The sequence below is a fragment of the Malania oleifera genome, chromosome 3, assembly GCF_029873635.1.
Source record: "Malania oleifera isolate guangnan ecotype guangnan chromosome 3, ASM2987363v1, whole genome shotgun sequence".
Taxonomy (NCBI): Eukaryota; Viridiplantae; Streptophyta; class Magnoliopsida; order Santalales; family Ximeniaceae; genus Malania; species Malania oleifera.
In genome coordinates, this window is record NC_080419.1 from 126193243 (window position 1) to 126204320 (window position 11078).

At 37.5% G+C, this 11078-nt stretch overlaps 1 non-coding gene across 1 annotated transcript; it reads right to left on the bottom strand.

Annotated features, from left to right (window-relative positions):
- Nucleotides 1-211: 211 nt before the first annotated feature.
- On the bottom strand, nucleotides 212-318 carry LOC131152542 (small nucleolar RNA R71). The gene has a single exon (XR_009136036.1). It is a non-coding gene; the product is annotated as a small nucleolar RNA R71 (small nucleolar RNA).
- Between the last annotated feature and the right edge of the window lie 10760 nt (nucleotides 319-11078).

Consider the following 11078-nt stretch of genomic DNA (forward strand, 5'->3'; position numbering starts at 1 on the left):
CAATATTCATCTGGCGATGTTTTTGGAGATTTGTGATACTGTGAAGATCAATGGTGTTACTGAAGACACCATTAGACTGAGATTATTCCCTTTCTCTTTGAGGGACAAAGCAAGAGGTTGGCTACAGTTGCTACAACCTGGGAGTATTACTAGTTGGCAGGACATGGCAGAAAAATTTCTAGCTAAATTCTTTCCACCTGCAAAAACAGCTCAACTCAAGAGTGAGATTGGTCAATTCAAGCAGCATGATTTTGAATCACTCTATGAAGCATGGGAAAGGTATAAAGATTTGATTCGACGCTGCCCACAACATGGATTGCCGGATTGGTTGCAAATTCAAATGTTCTATAATGGGTTAAATGGGCAAACACGGACTTTAGTTGATGCTGCATCTGGGGGAACTTTGATGTCAAAGACACCTGAGGGTGCTACTGCTCTTTTGGAAGAAATGGACTCAAATAACTATCAATGGCCAACTGAAAGAACTATGACTAAGAAAGTTGCTGGAATTCATGAATTGGAGCCGTTTGCTGCACTTTCAACTCAAGTTGCTTCTTTGTCTCATCAGATTTCATCTTTGACAACCTAGAGGATACCACAAGGTGCAGAATATGTGGCAGCTACAAGTAGGATAGATTCGAGTATTGGAGCGAGTCAAGAACAGGTTCAATACATCAATAATCGGAACTACAATTATCGTGGTGATCCTTTGCCACAATATTACCATTCAGGGCTTCGAAATCATGAGAACTTGTCTTATGGAAATACAAGGAATATGCTGCAACCTCCTGCAGGATTTGAGAGTCATCAAGGTGAGAAGAAGATGTCACTTGAGGATGCCATGATATCTTTTGTTGAGGAGACAAAGGCAAGGTTTAAAAAGATAGATGCACGACTAGACAACATTGAGACTCATTGCAACAATATGGGAGCCACTATAAAGAACCTTGAAATGCAAATTGGGCAACTGGCCACGACTATAAATACCCAACAGAGAGGAACTTTTCCTAGCAACACAGAAGTGAATCCTAAGGAACAATGCAATGTCGTCACACTTAGGAGTGGAAGAGAAATTGAGAAATCACCAGCAAAGGAAACCATGTCCACACCTACAGCTAAAAATAATGGCCAAGCCAAGAATAAAGTGGAAGAAGACGAGATGGTGGATGACACACCAAGAGAGACTGACACGTCACCAACAATTTCATTTCCTGACAATCCTCCTATTCTCTCTACTCCACTTCCTTATCCTCAACGTTTTCAAAAACAAAAATTAGATAAGCAATTTTCTAAGTTTTTGGATATTTTTAAGAAAATTCACATAAATATTCCTCTCACAGATGCCTTGGAACAAATGCCAAACTATGTCAAATTTCTGAAGGACATCATTTCAAAGAAAAGAAGGTTGGAGGAGTTCGAAACAGTGAAGCTTACTGAGGAGTGTAGTGCTATTCTTCAAAAGAAATTGCCTCAAAAATTAAAAGATCCAGGGAGTTTTACTTTGCCTTGCACTATTGGAAATTTATTTTTTGATAAAGTTTTATGTGATCTTGGTGCTAGTATTAATCTTATGCCACTTTCTGTTTGCAGGAAATTGGGACTTGGAGAGATGAAACAAACAACCATTTCGTTGCAACTAGCAGACCGATCCATCAAGTATCCACGTGGAATCATAGAAGATGTATTGGTAAAAGTGGATAAATTTATTTTTCCTGCTGATTTTGTGGTGTTTGATATGGAGGAAGACAAAGAAGTCCCACTAATTCTTGGTCGACCATTCTTGGCCACTAGAAGGGCTTTAATTGATGTTCAAAAGGGTGAGTTAACATTGAGAGTGGATAAGGAAGAGGTTATGTTCAACATCTACCAAGACATGAGATTCGCAGAAGATCTAAGCACTTGCTTTCGGGTAGATATCATTCAGCAAGGTGTAGAAAAAGTCTTTCAAAAAGATCTACAAGTTGATCACCTAGAACGATCCTTGCAGCATATTACAACACAACAGCGTGTGGGGAGGCTAGAACCTATGGTAGCAAGGAAGGATTCTGTAATCTCTAAAGGAAAGTTGCAACAACCTACATCTCTAGAGTTGAAACAATTCCCTGAGTATCTTCTCTATGCATTCTTGGGTGATGCGTATGAAAATGCAAAAATCTACAAAGAGCAGACGAAGAAGTGGCATGAAAAACAAATTCTTAGGTGTGAGTTTGCTCCAGGACAATAGGTTCTACTCTTCAATTCACAATTAAAACTCTTCCCAGGGAATATATTCAGAGTTAATGGTCAGAGATTGAAGCACTATTATGGAGAACAAATGGAGAGGAACTGTGCATTTATTCCTCTTGGTGATCCTGGTTGATGAAGATTGAAACGTCTGGCTGGAGACGTTAAAACAAGCGCTTATGGGAGGCAACCCAAAGAGTTTTTCTTTTGTTTATTTCCTTTATCTTTATTATTTATTTATTTATCTATGCACTTTTGAATAATTTAGATTTTCGATGCAGGTTTATTTGGCACGAGTACAGAGCTGAAAACTTAATTCCTTTGCGGATTCACCAATAAGTCAGGGAAGTTTCTTTCTTTTCTTAAATCTTTCTCATTTTTGAATAAAATTGAAAAAAAAAATGTGTGAATATGGATGATTAGGCCATGCGTCACACTACTTATGTCCTTCATATACCTGCATATAACCTAAGAGTACACACTGGGTCATTTATGTGTAGTTTCTATTTATATGGCTAAACTAGGAATCGTAACTCATTGAAAGTTGATTGGTAGTGCAATTGTGTTATTCTGGCTATATAAACTCTTGTATCTACATGGTATCTCTTGAGGCTAAAAAAATACACATTCACGTGACTTGTAGCACTTAGGGTTCCTTGTGAACACTGAGAGAGCGCCCGTGGAGACTTTGACACCTTGTGAGGTACTGTTGAGCCATTTATCGCTCTTTTGAGTTTTGACGTCAACTCAGAGTTCATGAAACTCAACTTTCCCTATTTTTTTAATGGATACTCTTTGCACACTAGTCTTGGTTTTTGAATTGCTAGCCTAGAGGTGACATCTAGTGGGGAGATAAAAACTTAGGTCTTGTAGCCTACTCAAGATGTGAAGGCCGAACCACCCCTAGAAATAGACTTATTTCATGGACTCTTGTTTGAGCTTAATGCACATGGGTGGTATGAAAATAATAAAAGAAGTGTTATGATTGTCCTACTTGACCATGAAAAGAAAGAAATTGAAGAATGAGCAGAAGAAAGAAAAAGAGAAATAGAAATACCCTAGAAGAGGTGAAAGATTAATACCTGCTCCACACAACTACAACAAAAGTCAGGGACAAGACGCATGTTATCCACATATGAAGACTTTTCACCGGCCTAATGCCTCAGATGTATTCATGCCTAGTTTGTGAATAAGTTGATCTAGGGTGGTCTCGGTTGGACATGGCGAGTAGGTGAGAAGATGCTAGGGTGAAGGACCCGACACCTCATAAATAGGCTTGATCCTTTTCAGACTAGTCCACTCCATACATTTAGCGTTTGTTCCTTGCAGTATGTGGGATGTTTGATCATGACACTCCTCCTCACATACGATGAGTGAACCCATCCTTTTTGAGTGTTTTTGAGAGTATACCAGTTAGGCCGAGTGAAAGCGACAGTTCTTTAGGTGTCCACGGATATCCTGGGTGTAACAAGTCACACACATTACATGTGCTTCAAGATTTCGCCTATTTATACTTGAATTTATATGACTACATTAACTCTGAACTGTGCTCGCTGGTTAATTTTACGTGAGTTTACTGTTCTTAATGGCTATATAATGATGAGATTTGCATGAATGACTTACTTCGGAGTTGCGTGAATTTGGGTATGAATGAGTTTGTGTGTAATTTGGTGATATTCCTGTATGTGAAAGGGTATGGTTGTATTGCCTGAGTATTCATTCATTGAAATTGGTATGACATCACCCTGAATTGCATTCACGTTATTTGTTAGGGACTAGCAAAACTTTAGTTGGGGGGTGTGATTACGCGCTTAAATTGCGTAATTAGGTGCTTTAATTCATTCATTGGGAATCTTATTTTGTATTTAAATGTCTAATTACTCTCAATATTTTAACATTATGTTCTATTTATAATATTTGAGTTTTATCAAGTAATTTATGAAATTTTGGTATTTTTTCTTGTAGGGCAACTATCGGAAGCCAAAAACCAACGACACTTTTTAATCTATGTGTAACTCTCTCATCCAACCTCCAATTCAGATGATTCAGGATGCCATAGAAAGATAAGAAAATGTTCTACAATTTTTATGTTTTGCATTTTGCGAAATAATGGATGCATCAAGATCGAAATCAGACGTGAAGTTAGCATACGCCGTTTTATGGATTATTTCAAAAATTCTTCGTAATCTTGGCGTAACTTTCTCATTCAAGCTCCGATCGAGACGATTCAAAATTCCAAGAAAATATGAAAAAGAGCTCTACATCTTTTGTGTTTTAAGCTTTGAGAGTTACGAGCTGTAAGAGGGTCGAAAGTGGACTTGAAAGAGGAGGGCAGTTCATGTACCTTTGAAAAAAAAAGAAAATATGGTGAAATTTGTTATGTTGGATTTAATTTTCGGAATGAACTAAATTTTTGAATTCTAGGAAAACGATGTAGCCAGTTTCGAACTATGCTTGCTCTTTGATGCTAATTTGAAGTAGTTTTCATTAATGTTTGTTTGAGTTATTCTGTGCCTAATGCTTTTAATTAACTGGCCATTAATTAAATGATTTTAGTCTTGTGATTTGTTACCGAAAGGGGGGATTATAGGATAGATCTTGGATAATTCAGCGTAGGTAAATATAGAGATCGAAAGACTTGTATGAACCTACGTAGCATTAAAAATCGAGGGTCTTACTACGTTCTTTCGTTATTAATTTGCATACTCTTATGTTAAATAATAAACAAGAATAGGTTCTGATTGACTATCGAAAGAGACTTTTGGAAAAATTGGTGATTTGCTAACAAACAGAGAAAACGAAGTTGAATTAGTTAAATGAGTAAAGCATAATGAGAAATTAGGTGAAATCGGTTTCCTAGAAATTTTCACCATCATCAATTTGACACGCGGTATCCAGTTTTAAATTCTCCTGAATAGTTTATTTAAAGTAGCTTTGTTTAAATTTTGCAGTCTAAAATTATTAATTTTTCTAAATAAAATCAAGGTTAATAAAATTCCGGTACTTGGTAAAATTAAGACATCAATCCTTGAGGACGATACTCTACACATCATTATATTATAAAACTACGATACTGTGCACTTGCAGTTTGCACCGGTCAGGTTGTTTTCGTATTATTATTATATGAGATGAATTATGCTATGAAAACCCATTATGTTCTGCCATGTTATGATTATACATGTTTTTCTCAGAAATGATACATACAGTTTTACTGGTTATGTTTATGTATATGATTATATGTATAACATAGAAATGCTCATGTTGCCATACACTAATATTAGTTTATTTCCTTTACTAAGAGGTGTCTCACCCCGAATTTCATAAACATTTCAGGAGCCCTGGTTAGAAGAGCGGATAAAGCTCCACTGAGATAGTTACGGCTAATCTGCCCTCTCTGAAGGGTATGTATTTTGTGATAGGATCAGATGAATTTTTGTGGGAAATGACCCTATAACTCTTTTTGGTGGTTTATATATGTAAATATAGTGGATATAGTAACTCTGATATTGTGATGGATGGTATTGTATATGAAATTATGAGTTATTTATGATTTTATGTTTCCTACTGCTTAGGCTTCCGCCTGGTGTTTCTGATATATCTCTGGTACCCACGGGTTCAGGTGGATTATGATTTTCTGAATTCGTTATTGTGGTTTTTATTATACTATGGAAAAAAAATGAAAATTAAGTAGGTCGTTACAGTTTGGTATCAGAGCCTAGGTTGCTAGGTTCTGTAGATTTTAGAATGCAGCGGAAACGATACCAGAGTATAGGAAATGATTTAAGATTTTGTTCTACAGTCTAGAGGGAGGACTTCCGTGGTGGTTTCTATGTTTTTCCTGGGGTGACGATTTCAGGAAAACTATAGTAAACTATTGTCGGGTTGTGTTCCTAGAATGTAAGACTGGGAATTAAAAGTAAGCTGAGAATGTTAGAATAAGAGGTTATGTAACGACCTCAAAAATCTTAATATAAAATGAAACATAACAAATAAAATGGTCAATCCGAACCCGTGGGGTAATAGGGACACCTATCAATCACAGCGGAAGCCTAAGCAGCAGTAAGTATAAAATTATAACCATCCAACCATAAAACATAATACCAGAGTCTACTTACACCAAAATATCATTCATAAATTTTCAATCTCCCATAACATTCCAAATATAACTAGGATCTCACAAAAAAATAATCCTAATCCTAGTGCAAAACTTTACCCTCCTAGTGGGGTAACTCAATAAACTCAACGGCGGCCACCACACGCCGGTCTCTCGGGGTCTCTTGAAAAATTAATTAAATTTGAGGGTGAGACACTTCTCAATAAGGGAAAATAAACTAAATACAGCTGTGTGGCAACATGAATACTTAATGATAATATATATATAGTACAATCATCATACCAGAAAATATTCATTATTCAATAACTGCAAAAACGTATACTTTCATATTTATAATAAATCATACTAATAATAACTGTCTGGTATAGCTAATAGTACTGAAAACATACTCAGGATGAATAACTAACTGACGTCATGTATTACCCCCCATGACGGGTTGTGCAGCCTGAAAGCAGGACCCGACAATGGCTAGCCGATCACTGCCGAGTCAAAAATGTCTATAAGTATGATGGACCCGCCACACCCTGGTCCGGACTACCAAGTGGGCGTCCACACTCTACACTGAAAGCCACATCGACTATCCATCTCCCACCCCCTTGTGGGGTGGTTAGCCTTAATCTGATCATAGATATCTGATCTATAAGCTACAGTACCGTGCTCCTGAACTAAACTAAACTAACATCCGAATTTTGATAACATATAATACATGACATTATAACATTTTTCATCATTTCATAAATACGGCCTCGCACCAAACATTTTATAAATTCGGCCTCGTGCCGAAATCATTTCATATATATACGGCCTCGCACCAAAATCATTTCATAAATATACAGCCTCGCGCCGAAATCATTTCATAAATATCATTCTGAAAATAAATCAATTATCATGTATTTTCAACATCATTTTGTACTGTAACATTTTATATTCCTGAAAACATGCTTCATTCGTAACAAAGTCATATTGTAATACATTTCACGTAAAGTAATATTCATGCCACACATTTGCTGTATAAAAACCATACTTCATATTTTAAAATCATAATTTCTGGCATCTCGTACATATACATACATTTCAACATAATAGCAGTATTTTCCCAAATATGCATTTCCTTCATAATATACTAATATAATACATGTTTTATTGAAAATTAATTTACTGATAAATAATAATAATTTGCATGGAAAATAATTGCTTTAGTTTATTCCCTTACCTGACACTGAAAGAAACCCCCAAATATTTCTAGTCCTACACTCGCAAGGTTCCCCGTTCAACTCCCTGAAAACAATAACTCGCAGAACTAAACTTTGATATTTTCACGTGAATATCATTTCTTATAACTGCAGTAGGACCAAATTTGGCATAAAAAGCCTTACCTCAACTCTGGGATGAATTTCAACTTGGTTCGACCAACGATCTGCTCCGGCAGATTTGGAGAGAACTTCCCTAGGAGCATCGTGGTGGCCTCAGATCGTTGATCCGACGAACGACTGAGCCAAAATATAAGATAGAAGAGAGAGAAATCGTAGGGAGAGAGAGAGAGTGATTTTTTTTTTCTAAAAATATGTGTTAAAAACATGAGTTTTACTATTTATAAGGTTGGATTCGTTGACGAGACACATCACCTCGTCAACGAGTCCTGAAGAAAGTTCATCGACGAACTTGCACCTTCGTCGATGAATTTCAGACTTCCAAAAATTCTCTCTTGGTATCTTCTTGTCGACGAAACTTGGCTTCATCGACGAGGTCGTCTTATATCCTCGTCGACAAATCCCCTGTGTTCGTCAACGAGGACCTGATGATTTCCCTCGATTAATACTCCCAAAGTGCAATGTCGTCGACTGCCTCCTTCTTTTACCGTTTCCATTTCCCCTCCTCTCTATTTAAATTACATTATTATTATTGGGGTCATTATAGGTTAGGTTAGGTGGGTAAAATTTTAAGGATAGAATTTCTAAGTTGAGATTATTGTCTTTTAGGATGGATCTAGGAGGAGGTAGTGGCCATGCGAGTGGCAGTGATGGAGCAAGGCCCTCGAGCGCAGCCAGGACTGACTTTGATGCGGTATTGTGTAGCGTGGCTCAGCATGTTATGGTTGAGATCACTAGGAGCTCTAGGGAGGAGGGTGGTCCGTCGGTTGGCCATGGATGCACTATCGAGAAGTTTACAAAGATGAACCCTCCGGCATTTTCAGGAGGGGCCGATCCTACAGCCGCTGAGAATTGGATGCAGGAGATCAAGAATGTCTTGGCCGTGTTACAGTGTACGAAAGAACATAGGGTCCTCTTTGCCACCTATAAACTATTAGGGGAGGCCAACAGGTGGTGGACGGGTGTGAGACTGCTGGATCAGTAGAGGACGACGCCGATGGTCATAACTTGGGATTGATTTAAAGAGTTGTTCTTTGATAGATATTTCCCAGTTACTGTTAAGGAGGCTAAAGTGAAGGAGTTCTTGAGTCTGAAACAGGGACAGTTATCAGTCTAGCAGTATGCGGCGCGTTTTATCGAGCTCTCTCGCTTTGCTCCGTATATTGTACCTGATGAGGTGATAAAGACGAGACAATTTGAGAGAGGTTTGAGGCAAAGTATATTCAAGCATGTGGTAGTGCTGCGGATCCAAGATTTTGATGAGTTAGTCGAGAGGGCAGCTTTGGTAGAGGTTGGTGAGCGTCTGGATGCAGAGAAGCAGGAACAGAAGAAGAGATCTGCATCTTCAGGCTATTAGCAAGGTCCTAGACAGAATCAGTTAAGAGGAGAGGAAACCATGGCAGAGGACGGAGGCAGGAGACTGGAGGTCATGAGATACAGGCAGTGCAGGGTTCTCCAGTCTACCAGACTTGTGGGAGGAGACACTGGGGAGAGTGTCGCGCAGGTGGAGTTATTTGCTACCACTGTGGTAGGTAGGGTCATATGGTGTGAGATTGCCCTACACCACCAAATGTAGCTCCTGCTCTTAGACCATACAAGGGAGGTTATCAGGCGCCACGAGGGGGCTAGAGTGTTCAATTTGACGCCGGGTGACGCTGAGATAGCCGAAGACGTGGTGACAGGTATGGTTAGTATGCTTTCTTTTAAAGTTATTACATTATTTGATTCGGGAGCTATACACTCGTTTGTATCTTCGGAGTGCACTAGACTATGTAGGGCAGAAACACAGTTGTTAGATACTGAACTGTTGGTATCGACACCGATTGGATCAGCAGTGAGATGTAGTAGAGTGCTCCGGGGTTGTTTAGTTGATATTTAGGGAAAAATCTTGTCTATCGATTTAATAGTGTTGGATATGCACGGGTTCGATGTGATCTTCGGCATGGATTGGCTAGCAGCTAATTTTGCTAGCATCGAGTGCCATTCACGAGAAGTGATATTCAAACCTCCAAGACAAGCAGACTTTAAGTTCGTAGGGTCGCAAGTGCAATCCCCGCCTCAGCTAGTTTCATCTATCTAGGCTAGAAGACTGCTGCTGAGTGGTTGTCAGGGGTTTGTGGCAATTGTGAAGGCGAAGTTAGAGAATGAATTAAAACTTGCTAGCACACTTGTAGTAAAAGAGTTTACAGATGTTTTTCTAGAGGAGTTACCAGACTTGCCACCTGATCGTGAGGTTGATTTTCCTATTGATCTACTTTCAGGTACAACACTGATATCTAAAGTACCTTATCGAATAGCGCCAGTGGAGTTGGCAGAATTGAAAAATCAGTCGCAAGATTTGCTTGATAAGGGCTTTATACGACCTAGTGTATCTCCATTGGGAGGTCCATTTCTATTTGTGATGAAAAAAGACGGGTCTATGAGGATGTGCATAGATTATAGAGAGATTAATAAAGTGACGATCAAAAACAAATATCCTCTACCCCGAATAGATGATTTGTTTGACCAGCTCTAGGGTACACGAGTGTATTCAAAGATTGACCTCAGATTAGACTATCATCAGGTAAAAGCGAAAGTAGAAGACGTCTCAAAGACGACCTTCAAGACCAGGTACGAGCATTCTGAGTTTCTTGTTATGTCATTTGGTCTGACGAATGCTCCTACTATATTTATGGATTTGATGAATATGATTTTTCATCCATATTTAGATCAGTTTGTTGTTGTTTTTATTGATGATGTACTGGTCTATTCGAGGAGCTATGGGGAGCATGAGATGCACTTGATGTAATAACCCGAAAAAAAAATTTAATAAATTAAAATTATTAATCAATTAATTAGTTAAAAATTTTAAATTAATGTATTAAATAAACAAGTAAAAAGAAATAGTATGAAAAAAAAACAATGAAAAAAAAATAAGACTGATTATTAATTAATTAATTATTATTGAAATAATTTATTAAATAAACAAATAAAATGAATAGTGTGAAAATTTAATAAATTAAAATAAAGATATGTATATTAAATTATATATGTACACACATATATATATATATATATATATATTTAAAGGTTATAAGTTAAAGTATTATATTTATATATATATATATATATATATATATATACATATATATATGTATATATATAATATTAATATAATAATAAATTGATATGTAAGATTGCATTGCAAAGATCAGATTTCAAAATTTAAATCTGATATTTCTGGACTTTCGCCCAACACTCAGTTCTCTCTCAACCTCTGCGTGCTGCTGTCTCGCCTTTCCGTCTCTGTCTCTCTCCTTCTCTCAACTTCTCGATGAGTTTGCGTTGGATCGAGAAACGGAAAGTATCGTTGGGTTCCTAACTCCACTGCC